This window comes from Cygnus olor, chromosome 1 (genome assembly GCF_009769625.2).
Source record: "Cygnus olor isolate bCygOlo1 chromosome 1, bCygOlo1.pri.v2, whole genome shotgun sequence".
In the NCBI taxonomy this organism is placed as follows: Eukaryota; Metazoa; Chordata; class Aves; order Anseriformes; family Anatidae; genus Cygnus; species Cygnus olor.
This window is the reverse complement of record NC_049169.1, coordinates 119263935-119278285: the sequence shown is the minus strand read 5'-3', so window position 1 is coordinate 119278285 and position 14351 is coordinate 119263935. Positions and strand designations below refer to the sequence as shown.

Genomic DNA, 14351 nt, shown 5'->3' with positions numbered 1-14351 from the left:
TTTTTGTTGTTGTTTGTTTCCAACCCTGATGCTTTGCATTTGCCTTTCTTCAGTCTGTTTACAGATTCTCAGCTTTTTCATGACTTCATGTGCCTTTAACTTTGTACTCCTCCCTTTCCTCCCATCCCCCTCTCCCCCAAAACGTACCAGCCTGCATTCTTTTAGGCTGAATCTCAATTTATTTACTGCCTTTTTAGGAGCATGTTTCTCTTAAGCCTTGCTGGAAGAGAGCTGTCCCTTAGGTCTGGGGCACAAGGATGTTTTCTCCCCGCTGAGAAGGACTTGCCCTGTTTCCTTGTGTGCTTGTAGCAGATGTGTAATACAAAATGTATTTTTTTTTATTTTTTTTTCATCAGCCTGGTTTCATACTGTGTGGGCTGAAGCAAATGAAAGCCACGTGCAAGGAATGGAGGAAGGACTGCGATATACAATCCCGTCTGGGTACTTTTCAGCTCTGGTACAGGGCACACCAGTGTAGCAAATGGTTTCCAGTGCAGACTTCTGCATGGGGTAGTTCTGGAGCCCCAAATAATCCTCTCTGAGTGCCAGAAATGACTGTGCTGTTTGCCTGGTGATCTGTCCTGCACAGCACTTGAATAACTGCTACGGAGCAGCTCTTCCAGAAACAACATTGCTGTGAAGTGAATGGATTTATACAAGCTTTCTACATTATTGCTGAGAACGTACAGGACTAATGCCTGAAATTTGCTCTGTGTTGATGCTGGTGATAAGCAATGAGATAAACCTTTGCCAATATTTTACTCTCTTATCAAAAAAATCAATAAGAGTGCTTCCTGGCAAATAGCACGTTTGACACGTGGCCTGTCTCTCTGGGTATCTGAGAGGCCGGCAGACACCCAGCATCCCCAGTACTGTGTCTCCCTGGAAGATGAAGGGCTCAGGGGACAGAGGGGGCTCTGCCACCCTCTCATGCTCCATGCCTCTGTCCTTGGTGTCTGCCCAGGGAGGCTCTGCAAGTCTTGGCACAGCCATCCCGCACTGCCCCCTGTGCCCTCCATCTTTCCACTGGGTAGCTTGGAAAAGAAAACGCCACAGCAATACTGAGCACGGTACTGATCCATCAAGGGCTTTTCTGGAGACTAGTGCAGACTATTAGTGCTGGGCATTAATGGTTTACTCACAGTCCTATCTGTGCTTTCACATCCAGGTAACACTTTCCAGCCTGACTCCTGCAGCCCCCTCCTCATCCTCCCCTTTATTTCCTACGAGCCATGTGCTGCTTGCAGTGGCACCCTCCTACTAACATAATTCATTGTCACTTAGAAGATGATTCACTGCTAGAGACGTTGTTAGCTTAGATTAAAACACCTTTACATAGATAAGGCTAGAGAAGGGAAAGATGGCTGCCAAAAAGACACAGTCTTTGTGCACTGGCTCATATCTTGCTATTAGCCATCAAGGAAAAAGAAATAGCAAAAAGCTTCCTAAGGGCTGAGGGAAGTCCCAAAGAAATCTATCCACTGTTTAAGAGTTAATATGAGTGTCACCAGTGGTCTTAAGAACAGTAAGTATACAATGATTGACTGGGGAGTGCCTGTGCACCTCCCACACAATCTCCTCTCTGGTTTATTCATCCTCCTAGCCCAGTGGGTGCTGGTGTAGCACTACCTGGTTGTGAACGGCCTAATGTCTAGCTGAAGCCATGGTTCTTGAGGTCTGTAATACACATCCCATAAAATGGGAAAGTTTAGAGAAATTGAAGTCTCATCCCTTTTGGCGCCCTTCTTTTCCAGAGTATGTGGATGCTGAGGTGGAAGTTTATTGATGCTTGAGCTATGAAGCTATGAAATGGAGGAAGCTATGAAATCAAGGAAGCTGTTGCTCCCACCCACGATTTGAAGGATGACTTCTGCTTCAAGAGCTTCTGGTATTCATGTTTCTATTATACCCAAGTGGAATATTGCAATTTCCATTTCCTAATGGCTACAGAAATATCTTTAAACAGCTAGACAAAGTTACCGTGGCCATGAGCAGCATACGATAACTGTTAGCTAAACATAAGACCAAACCCTTATGTTACACATCAAATGAAAGTTTAAAATAGTTTCTAAGTGTCCTTAGTAAGACTGAAAGACAAATTTAGTCAAGAAACACAGAATGCATCACTGCAAAACTACTCTTTTAGCTCTTAACAGTGCTCACCCTGAATCTCTCTGAGCCCAATTCTGCCTCCTTTATAACAAGAAAAGTAATTTGGTTTTAAATAGTTCGTAGAAGGTACTTCCAAGGAAAGCTGCCTGGGTAAAGACTATTGTAAGTGGCCTCCCAAGCATTTGTTTTGTAAGTTACCTGACCCGCTGTCTTTTGTTTTGTTTAACTTTGGCTGTTAAATCTGATCAACAACTTCCCTGAGGATAGTTCTCTTGAAAGTAACAATTCCACCCAAAACTCAGGAGCTGCATCAGAAAGTTGCATAAGGTGTAAAAGCTCTGGTGTTAGACAGTGGTCCACAAATTGTGACAGGTAAGCAAGCTTTCCTCAGCACATGTAGAAATTCATGATGAGAATCTTAAGTACAGAATCGGCTGATGTACTTTGTGACCAGCTTGGTCAAGTTAGCAATTTGGATTAGTCTTTGCTCACAATGCTTTTAGGAGGAAACTTAACAGAGAAAGTTTTTTACTGTAATTTGGCTAACTGTGTCTGAGCTAGAATGCAATTTGCTTTGTATACACTTCCCCGTTTTGAACAGTTATGCTCTTAAAAAGCCTGGATGAAGTCAGCAGTATCATTTGTTGACCCGCTGGGAAGAGCTGACCTGCTGGGGTCTGTTGACCTTCCTGGAATAGCAGGGGGTGGCTGAGAGGGGGACGGTGACCTGCAGACCAAGACTTTTGGTGGAATATAATCTTTTCTGTGTTGACTTATGCTTGACATTAGAGGTGGTAGTGACATTCACTTACACACTTCTGTTAAGTAAGCAGGTGGCTCTTGTATTACCTTAGCCCCGTGCAGCATAGCCATGGGTGCTGTGGGTACATGCGAGGATATGAAAGGAATGACTGCCATACCTTGGAGGGACACGGGGTGGAATGTTTATTAGGCCATATAGAAAAACCAGCTCTGTTTGCAACCCTCAAACTGGATTTGAACAGGTGAAATTCCTTCCATTGCTATGACTGTATATACTTCCAACAACAGCCTGGGGAATTAAATCTTAAAGGAAAAAAAAAAATCGGAATGTAATACGATGAAAACCATAAGAGGAAACTATACCTGTGCAGCATATGGTAGACATTTGGTGTGACCCTTCACTCGCTAGTATTGCGCGGGAGTCTTGTGCAGGAACCCTGACAACCCAGAACTGCTGCATTTTATGGTACAAATCTACCCTGAAAAGTGCCTGGTTAACTTCAGCCTCGATTGGTTTGCTTCCTGAGCATGTCCAAACTGGGACAGCTGAATTTAATGACAGAGTAAATTGTTAATACTTCATTTCTCTCTCACTAGACCAGATCCAGCTTTGCTTTGGGAATGCGAGCTGTGCTGGCCTTTCCGTCACACCTCGGGGCGCTGAGTGAATTCAAGCTGCAGCAACTTGACTTTTGGGGTAGGTGAGCCAGAAATCATCCATCCCGATGAAAGGGTCAGTTCACGGGCACGTTGCAGGATTTGCAGCCTGCGAGGGGTGGGAAATGCATGCCATCTGCATCCTGTGAGAAGACACAGGTCTGCAGCAGTCCCTACAGTGGGCTCGGGCATGCTACGAGGCCAGCTGAGCGTGCAGGCAGGCGGGGGGCTGCGGGATGTGCCCGTCTGCTCCGAGGACAAACACCATGGCTTAGGCACAGGGCAGCAGGATGCAGCTCTGCCAGCACGGGTGCTCCAGCCCGCCCAAGGTCTCGGTCGGCCGAGTTTCACGTGAGCCGGGGAGGTCTGCCAGAGCGGGTCGCATCCTCCCAGCCTCGGGTAGCTCATTCAGAGCCAGCTCGGCTGGTGCGGGGCTGCGCTGCTCTCTGCAGTGCAAACAGGCACTCTGAACCCTGCCCCGGCACTGCCAGGGCGTCGCTTCTCCCAAAGAAAATTGGGCTGTAGGAATCGCTCACGCTTCGGCTGAAGCTGTCCTCCTCCACCTGTGACACGGGGTCTCTGCAGCAGCAAGCAACTGATGTGCTGCAGAGAGAGCACAACCTCAGAGAGAGGCTGCTCAGCCAGGCTCATACCCACAGTGTTTGCATGAAAGTCCATATATCTCTATATATCCCAGCGCAGTTTGACAGGAAACCCTGCTTTCTCATTATAAAGTTTGCTGCAATGTTGTAAATTGCCCTAATTTTCCTCCGGACTTGTTCCTGAAAAGAGCAGAAATGGTGCCTCTAGAGAGGAAAACCAGAAGGCTTGGCAGGACTTCACCCTCTGAGACTCTCTTTTCTCACTCTTATCCCCAGGTGGGGAAGTTGCAGGTTTATGGTGAGCAGAAGAGGTGGTGAAGTGTTTTACAGGAGCTTTTGCCCCAGCCCAGAAATGAAGCCACCCCCTCTCTTCCCCCTGGTGAGGAATTGGCTGCTCAGGAATTTAAGGAGTGTGACATCCAGATCTGGAAGTCACAGCTTTGGCCCTTCTCAAACTCAAAAACTGTTCACCTAATCTAAATCCAGCACAACTGGCACAAGGGAGAGCCACCAGCCAGAAAGCTGTTACACGATTCACCGAAAATAGCCGAGCGACTAACGGGCCGGGGGGTGATGAGGAGCCTTCTGAACCATCACTGCTGCGGGGTACCAGCCTGCTGCTTGTGGTCCACTTCGGAGCAAAGTTTAAAAGGCTAATTAACACCCTGTCACCAGGAGGGCATCCCTTCAGACCCATCCGTTCAGCGTGCCCTTGAAACCAGCTGGGATCCCTCAGCCAGCCCATGGCTTGGTCCCAGCTGAGGGGGAGCAAACTCCTGAGATCGCCTGGTACCAGGCTCAATGCAAAGTCACTCACCTGCAGCTCTGCATGGTCCACCCCTGGCCTCACTATGCCACATATTACCGGCCGGGTAGCTTGCTTTTATTTCTCAATACCATACAGAGAGTGCTAGCCTCAATATCTTTGCTCTCAGAATTAATTTCAGCCTCCCAGCCCATGCTGCGTTGCCGCTAGGCCCTCGTTTGCCTGACCGGGTGGCACGGCACATCTTTGGGAACGTGTTGGCTCCGTGAGAGCCAGATTCCTTTTCTGAATGGAAAATTTTAAGCTATTCCCACCAGTGACATCACGGCGTTCTCCACTCCCACAGCCACAAAGGCGCATATTGATAGGCATGACATTTCCCTTTAATGCTTTCATTGTTTCCAGCATTTTGTTTGGGCTGTTGCTTGAAGCCAAAAAAGCAAGACAAAAGGCAAAGTATGTTAAAGGGAGACCCGGGCTGCGTGCAAATATGTCGCACGAGAAAATCTCTGACTCCAGGCAATTTTCAGGGAATTTGCTTTCCACGGGGCTTCTCCCGAGTGATTTAGGATAACGCCATCAACTGGAACTGCCACCTCCTTCCTCTAACTCACTTCAGGCTCATGCTTGGGTATTGCCGCGCTATGCAGGGATCTGGCATGGGTTTTCAGAGCCTATTTTGAAAGATTTGTGTCAGCTGCATCGAAGAGCACACTAACAGGAGCTCCTGAAGCCACACCAAGCTTGCCTTGTGGACTCCTCAGGACTGGGACCCTGCATCCTCAAGGGACGTTCATGCGTTTGGTGCAGGGCAGAAAGGAGAAGGGGAACGCTGACCTTTGCACCATGTACCTTTCTAAAGAGATAGAAAAGCTCAGAGCGGACTTTGATTTTGCCTCTTGCAGTATCGATCCAAGTTCCGTATTGTTGGCCTTTCAGGGAAATTCGGCGTGGGGCAGGGTTGGGCACTGAGTTTCCTGAGCACATTAGTCATCAGAAAGGAGAGAGCTGAAGAGTGCAGCTGATGGGGGTGAGCTCTGGGGCTGTGTATGAGGATCTTTGCAAGACCCTCAGCGCTTGGAAGCTGCAGTTCCTTCCACAGCGAGGTAAATCTTTTCCACACAGGGATCAGCTCTTCCACAGATGAATCTTCTGGAGTTTTCTGACCATCTTATTCTCCTCATTACTCACCTCTTTAGATGATTCGTTTCTTTTTCTTTTTTTCTTTTTTTCCTGAGAATTACCCACAGTACTTCCAATGAACTGCTGTCCACAATGATGTGTTAGTTTATAGATAACCTGACTGTTATGCATTTCAGTAAATATGCCTTAAGAATTGCTTTGCATCTCAGGGAGTTTGCAGACATCCATACAGACCCCTCTTAAAAGTTAATTCGTCTAGCAGCCTGGACGAGACAATGCTCCAAAGGTTAATAAGCATAAAATGAATGCCTTGGTAAGCCAAAGTTAAATGAGCATTTGGAAAGGGGAGCAGCTACTTTTCAATTATATGCTGCTGCTGTAAAACCTGAACAAACCTGCTACCTATGTGAGAAAGAGCCCAGAACAGAGAGGACGCCAGGTCTGGTGTCTCAGCAGAGACACAGAGCCTCTGCCCCTGGTCTCCCATAGAGTTTGGACCACCTGACAGACCTCAGAAGCTCTGTTGGCTTTTGCTCTCAGAGAAGCCCTGTTGTATTTTTCACCAGTCAAGCCCCAGCTGTCAAGACGTGGGACTTTTGGCTCCTAGAAGCAGCCAAAATCTCATTTCTCCTTCTCTGGTATGGCAGCAAGGTGGGCAGTCAGAGGCAGAGGCTCTGTGCTGCTCCCGCTCATCTCCCATGGCTCTCGGGTTGGTGGAGGAGAGCAAGTAGGACATCTGAGGGTGCCATGGTCAGGGGAAAAGGGCAGGGAGAGCATTTATCCCTTACTGCAGGCAGCTGTTAGAGCTGGTCTGCTGATCTGGGGGGGTCCCTAACCCCCCTCATCAGCTCCTGAGATGGAAAAAACATGCTTTTCTGCCTTGCACTGCTCATAGGTGGTGGACAGATTTTCACATACCAAGTATTTGACTGCTGCCCACGCTTCTGCAGAAGCCAGGATGGTGACAGCTGTGTTCCAGCAAAAGGATAGCATGCTTCTGCAAAAATTGTATTTATAATTCTGGTGGCTTTTCTCTTTCCCCAGGACTGACTCAGAAGTTAAATCAAACCTCTGGCTGCGTAGAATCCCCTGCACTTTACATGGACCACTTACCTGGGCTGAGATACTCCTGCAGGGGACAACCTGTTTCATTTTGACTCTTACCAGCATGGAAGGGGACGAGTTAGTTACTGAATTGTCCGGGGTTTGCCAGACACAGGCCGTGTGGCTCTGGGCACAAGAGATGCTGATGCGGGAATGGGATGGAGGTCAGGGGAAGCATGGTGTGCCAGAAAATGGGAGAGAGGTCTGGGGACAAGGCTCACGTGAAAGAGTTCGATGGGGAAGGAAGATCTGGCAGCAAGGTGAGCTGAGGCTGGGCCAAGCCCTGCTGAAAATGGCCTTTGTTACCTGGTAGCAGCAACCCCAAATGCCCTTTTTATTTTCCTTCTACCATGGAATTACTTCAAACAAACAGAAATGAACCAAAACAGCCGTGCCTTTCACCACGGGAGCTCTCATGTCCAGGGTCAGCAGGGAGGGATGGCTTGTGTCTGTGCCCACATGCAGGTTCTGGTGGGTCGTGCTCCTTACTGAGCCCCGGAGAAGGTTGTGGATATTTTAATCATAAATTCCAGCCCTGGACAATTTCATTTGCACCATTAGCCGTGCTTTGTCCCGGCACAAAGCAGCTCGTCTGGAGTGAGGCTGCATGGGCATGATTTACAGTGACGGCTGGGGACGGTGGCTGGGGCTTTCAGCCTGCCCCACGGCTGTGTAGCAGCTGAGAGGAGCCTCCAAAACCATCTTAAAAGCTGCCTCTTGGAAGGGAGCCATGTGGATACCTGTCCCATCCCTGTCCTTGGGCATCCAGACCCAGGAAGGGGCTTCAGAGCTCCCAAACCCCAACTCACAGCTCAAGTCTCCATCTCCAGGACCCGAGACCCTTGGCTGAGATGACAGACTTCAGGATCTTGGCCAAGAGGAACCAGATAATAATCCTTAGAAAAGCTGGCACAGAGGTTTCTGCTCACATTGCAGGTCCCGTGTGTCAGCCTGCTTGGCAGCTCGGGATCCTGCCTGCCCAAAGCAGGGTGACACAGGGCCTGGGGCATCGCCCCTGAGCCGGGACAGAGACCCTCCTTGGGTCCCGGTGCCTGCAAAGGAGACGTCTGCTGCTCTGAATTGGCAGCTCTCCTCTCCTCCCGGCTCTTTCCGTCTCCAGGAAAGGAAACCAATTTCCTTTGCAAAGTAATCTGAGCTCCAGGAGTTAAAAGTGCTATTTAAAGAGCGAGGCGATGCTGCCGTACGAGGAGCTCACGGTTTGGAGAAAGCTCTCCGCCTCCGTGTGTAAAAACTAGGCTAATAATGGTTTTCTGCCTCATGCAAGCTGGTGGGAATTAATTAATTTTAAAAGCAGTTGGAAGCACAGCCACAACATAGGTGCTAATTTTTATTTATTAATATTTCATGTTCGCAATATAGGACTAATTATGTGCATGGCAAAGAGTGCATTTTCCATGCTATTAACTCAATCTTAAAGGTTTAGATTGTACTTACGTTTATCTGTACCTCAAAAAAAAAAAAAGTGTTGCATGAGATGAAAATGTGTGTGTGTGTGTGGGGGGGTGCTCTCTTAAGTGTGATCTTTATTATGCTGTTTCAATCCCATCTCACGCTGAGCCTGTCAAGACCAAACATCTGGCTGTTGCCGTAGCACGCGATGCCTCCTGAATTGCCAACTCCTGGCCAGGAGGAGGAGGCTCAGAAGAAGCAGAAGGAGGTGGAGGGGTGGGGAAGGAGCCAGATTTGTTTCCCATAGTTTGGCAGTGACGAGAAGGGAGAGTGGTTTTGTGCTTGCTGCGGAGCAGGCAGGACCCTGTGCAGTGCTCTGAGGACTTCTGTGCACACTGATGGGGACGCACGGACATGTGCCCACCTGCTTTGGGCAGGTCCCTGGTATCGCATGGTCTTTGCTCATGCTTTATCTCCCCTGCAGTTGGGACCCATTTCCAGAGCTTTAGAGCGTGATTAGCTCAGAAACAAAACAGTGGGAAATGGCAAACATCTTTCACCACTTCCCAGTTGACCCAAATTACAGGTTTGTGTTTAGATGGACTTAACTATTTCTGCATATGTGTTTGTTAGAGGTGTATAGGGAAGATGTCCCTGTTGTACTCACTATAGGATAGCACTTGTGTCTTCCTGCATGCTTGTATAGTAGATAAATTAGAGGGGAGCCCCTGATGCTCTGGCAGTGAATATGATCTTTGTTCCACCCTAGAGAAAAGCACTTTTAAAGAAGCTCAGAAACGAAACTGGAAAATGAAAATATTCTTTGTAGCATTGTCTCCCTGCCAAGTCTGATAAAGTCACCGGGGGAATGGGAAACCTCTGGAAAGTCTAGCGGGAAGTCTAACTGCAGAGAATTTGTAGAGATGCGAAAGAAGATCTTTAAATACTCTTTTCTCTGCTCCGACTCATCTAGGAGCTGCAGTAAACCCTGGTGTTTCCTAGTCCTTCAATCAGACGCACAACAAGGATTTAAATAAATAATATAAAAATGGACAACATCCTATTTGCATCCCCTGGGCTTTGAAGGGGCACAGATTGGAGGTTGTGGGGGAAGTCATCAGAGAGGTCTAAAACTTAAATGCATTGAAAGTAAAACAGCCTCAGTTTGGGTCATTTTTTGAAGAAAAACGGGTCCCTGTGAAAAGAACTCGGTAATGCACAAAGTTCAAAGCTGAGCAAAGGAGACATCTGAAAGGTGATTCAAAATTATAGGCAGAAGCTGGAGAGGTGCCCAGGTGTGATAGACAGGGCTCAGCTTTAGAGCTCTTTAGATAAAGAAGGAAGTTAATTTTTAACTTTAACTAGGATTTTTGCGCACTGAAAGGTGTGCAGTAATTCCCTGGGATGCAGCATAATGAGCAACACAAGCGTATGTGAGGATTTCACGTGTCTGTCCCAAACCGTGTGCGTCCCAGAGCCGCGTGCTGACTGTCTGTCACCGGAGCTCGCTCCGTCTCATCCACACTTGCCATTGCTTCCCTGACGAGTGCTGTTGGCTCCCAGATAAATTCCCACGAATAGCGGCCCTCCTTTAGCTGTGCAGCCAGGAAATGGACACAGAAGCCAGTTCTCTCCAGCCACACGCCGACGTGCCCGTGTCACCCACACCCCTCCACCCCTCACTTGCTCGCTCTGGCCTCTCAGCATCAGGGTCATGAGGGAGATTTCATTCCCAGCAACACACTAGACTTCTCTGTCTTTTGGGGCGATGTGAACTTCCTCCCTTGAAATTACATTTTCCCTTCTAGCCTAGGGGTTTTGTAGCCCAGTGTGTGCATCCTGAGCTGGGAAAGAAATCTCTAAATCGCTTGAAGCTGCTGCTGCCTGTAAGGTAACTAGAGCTGACAGTGGGCTTGTACGAGCACAGAGCTGTAAATCACTTAAATGTATTGCACATAATTTCCTGGTGCCTGCTCTCCTTGGGAGCAGAGCCCCGCTGGGATGAATGTCATTACAGCGTGGAGGCTCCTGGCTGTGATGCTCCTTTTGTTTGCCGTGGAAATGAGGCTTGGCTCTGCCGAGACGGAGGGAGCAGTCTAAACTGCTACAGACACTGCTCTCCTGACTTTACCGTCACCTCGTGCTTCTGCCATCCTGCAAAATGCACTGTGTTTTACTGTGGGTGGGCAGGCAAGGTGGGGGCTCCCTCCTCATGCTATTTCTTTCACGGGCAAACTCATCAGGACAAGGTCCCTGAGCAATTGAGGGCACTTTGTGTCTGTGTGCCCTGGAAACTAGAGACAAAGGCTCCCAGCCAGGAGAGAAAAGCTCTTTACTCCACCCTAGAATAGCCTGCAAGAGATGGTTAGTTTGTTAGTTATTAAGTAAAATTTCCATGCGTTTGCCGATAGGTGCAGATCAGCACTTGGCGGTTCAAAACACAAAGTGAGCGGACCCCACGAGGCACGAATACAGAACAGCTCCAGAAAACACCTAAGCAGTCATTTTTTGAGGTTATCCTGCCCGTGCAATCGTTGCAACTCCTGCTGCACCCCGCAGTGCCAGCAGCCCCCAGCAGTGGGCTGGTGCTGGTGCCTCCCCTGGGAGTGCTGGGCTCGGCGTGGTGGCACCGCTCCCGACATTGATGGCATTACCATGCCCGCTTCCAGCCCCACCTGGCTCCCCAGGTGATCAGATCCTGGTAGAACAAGGCTTGTTTTTAGTTTTTTATTTTATTTTTTTTTTAACCCGGTCACTTCATATAATTACAGCGCGTATTTATTTTCACCCTCGCTACTTCCTCCTGAAATTATGCAAGCTGTTTAAATCTCTCTGGTGTTTTCATGGAAGGGTGGGCTCAGCGGTGTGTGGGGAGCGGAGATGTAATTTCCCACTGCTTGATTTCCCCTGGGGAAGGGGAACCAAACACCACCACCACCACCTGCAAGTCTCGGGAGTCTTAAGATCTTGGCACCCCAAATTTCGGCTAAGTGGGATCCAGCACCCCAAAGGCCGGGCTGAGGGGTCTCAAAACCAAGCCGATGAGTCTCCATCCTTTTGAACTGAAGGACCAGGTCTATTTGACAGCTATTGCAACAGATTTCTGTCCTTCAGGAGCTGGGCACGGGACCAGCCAGTGCACGCGAGCCAGCAGATAAAAGAAACGCCTATCCCGGGTCAGTGCTGGCTCTTTGTAGCTGTACCAAAAGCATGGGTCTTCCGCAAACAGTCATTTCACAAACCATCGCAAACATTGCGTTAGGAAACTCTGAAAAAATATAAAAATAAACTGGACAGAGACCTTGAACGTGCTGTAAAGTGACCCTGCCTCACGGGAGAAAATTGTCTGTTCCTGCCAGCTAACCAGTGTCCCATGTCCAAGTCTGAAAGACGTGCTAATGAGGGATAAAGTCTAATGAAAAGTAAAGTGATTGGGCTTGTATGAGATCCCTGCTGTTGTAGCACTGCTGTTACTGAGGATATTGAAGTGTAGCTTGCTTACACTCTTTCCAAAAACTTATCTATGCAGACAAACGCTTCCGAATTGGGTCTCTGAAAGGTGGGCTCCAAAATGCCCCCACAGCCAGGGAGAGGGCTGCGGCAGCCCTGCATGGGGACCAGAGCACCACAAGGCCCACTGAGCCCTGGAGCTGGGCTGGTGGGAGCTCTGCTCTGCTGGAAACCAAGGTTTTGGCCAGCGAGAACAGTGAGTGGGTGGTTTGTGACACTGTCCTCCAAGCCCCACAGCCTTGGGTGCTCCAGATGCAAAATTAGCAGCCCTTGATGTGCACCCTCACATCCACCCCACTCCGTTCTCCTTTCACGGCTGGGTAGATGAAAATAGGAAGATCAATGATGTTGGTTTATTTTTTTCCCCCCAGAGCACTTGTGCCAGTGATCTTGTGCACATCTGCAGCTTTTGGGCATGCCGATAGATTTTCAGCAAAAGCAATCCAGGAGGATGGGTAGCAGTGAGTTCAGTTCACATCTGCGACATGCTCCAGCCTGTATCTTGTTTTTCCTATTCTGCTCTTTATTTCTTCCCTTAGCAATTCAACTCCTTCCTTCAAAGTTTGTCATAGCATTATGCGGGACAAAAAAAAAAAAAAAAAAAAAAAAAGGGAGGAGACAGGATAAAGGAGAAGAGGAGAGAACAGCCAGGTGTGGAAGGGGGCTGAGGAGAGGCATTAGATCTACCTCCCTAGATCCACCTTCCTGCCCTTCCCTGCTCAGCACAAGTCCTCTCCAGGAAGTTCTCCAGGATGTCCAAAGGTCCCAGCCATGATTGCCTCGCCACCTCCGTCTGCTGGCTGGCAAACTCTTTTCCATATTACTTCTTGCCAGGCTGTGTTTGGAGAGCAGGGAAGGGGCAGCGTGTCTCTCCCCAAGTCCTGATCCAGTAGGGTGCTGGGGACAGAAGGGAAACTGCCACTGCTGGGTCCCTGTTAACACTGTCCCTTCAATGTACCTTTTGCTGCCTCTGATCCTTCAAACTAACACCTGCAGCTTTTGGTTGTGAATCATGATTATCTATAAAATATTTTAATATTTAATAACACAACACCTACTGATGAATTGCACAGGTTTTGGTGCAAGCAATTTCGATTTGGTCTTTCCTCACACTGCAGTTTTAAAACGCTTCTGTAAAATGGAAGAGCGAGTGCTTGAGGCTGTGTGTGTGCAATCACGCTGCGAAATGAAGGATGCTTTTAATAACAGGGGGCATGATGCGCTTCCAGTTTTTGCTCAGAGGACCAGCCCTAAGTACTGGCTCCACCACCCTGTCCCTTTCGCTTTCCCATCAGCTGCATCTTGCTGCTGGGCCGAGTAATGCCCCAGGAGCTGGTGTGAAGCCAGCAAGCACCAAGAGCTTTAACACATCAGCGTGGCAGTGGGGGGTGTGTGCATGGGATGGTGGTGTGCATGGGATGGTGTTTGGGTCCGGGCTGGGTGTAGTTTGGGTCAGCATCACCACTCCTCTAAGTGCCTGAGGCAGAGGAATGGGCACGGTGGGCTGGGACTGCAGGTTGGGCAGGAAAAGAGTCATGCACTGGAAGTGTCTGGTGGTCTACAAGTGGTCAGTGAAGACAACAGCAGGCCTGACCTGGCTAGCTCATTCTCCACAGCTTGCCCAGTGTGCACACTGTGAGAAGGGTCCCCATCCAGCACAGCCCCCTGGCTGGTGCTGCTGGTTCCCAGTGCACCTGGAGACTGCTTTACCTTTATCTACTTCTTGATGCGGTCTTTCTCTTAACCGTTATTCCTTACAGGTTACACATATTTATCTGTTCTGGAAGTAACTGTAGCCTCCTGAGACTGAATAATGGTTAAAAGGAAGAAAAACTCAGAAAAAGAGCAGAGCATCTCTCATGCCCATGTATAGTACATTGGTACTGTCAGACCTAAAACATTTCTGAGGACCAAGTCCATGCACAGTGATAGGGCTGGGGAGGATGCTGAGCTCAGAGAAACTTCCCTGAGCACAAGCCCTTGGCAAGGGGATGGGAGAGGCAACACGTGCTCCCTTCGAGGCTCAGAGACGCTCAGCAGGTCCGCTGTCACAGACTGGGTGTGGGCAAGGGTGGGTGAGACACAGATCCAATTAGTTTGGCGTTACTTTCATTCAGCTCATTTATTTAGAGAGGACAGAACTCTGCACAGTGATTGCCAATACACAGCATAGAGCTTCAACTTGGGATTTCCCAACCCCACCCTGCAAAACAGAGCTCCCTGCTGCCAGAAGGAAGCAAACCTGGGTCCTGTGTGGTCCTCAGTTCCATCACACGACAGCTGCT

General features: G+C 48.9%; 1 long non-coding RNA gene across 2 annotated transcripts; it reads left to right on the top strand.

The window, feature by feature from the left end:
- On the top strand, positions 1-9985 carry LOC121056995. Of its 2 annotated transcripts, XR_005813598.1 has the most exons (4): positions 1-641; positions 3472-3571; positions 4410-6005; positions 7087-9985. It is a non-coding gene; the product is annotated as an uncharacterized LOC121056995 (long non-coding RNA). The 2 variants fall into 2 exon arrangements; XR_005813599.1 differs by lacking the exon at positions 1-641 and having other exon boundaries at positions 667-3571.
- Positions 9986-14351: the final 4366 nt, after the last annotated feature.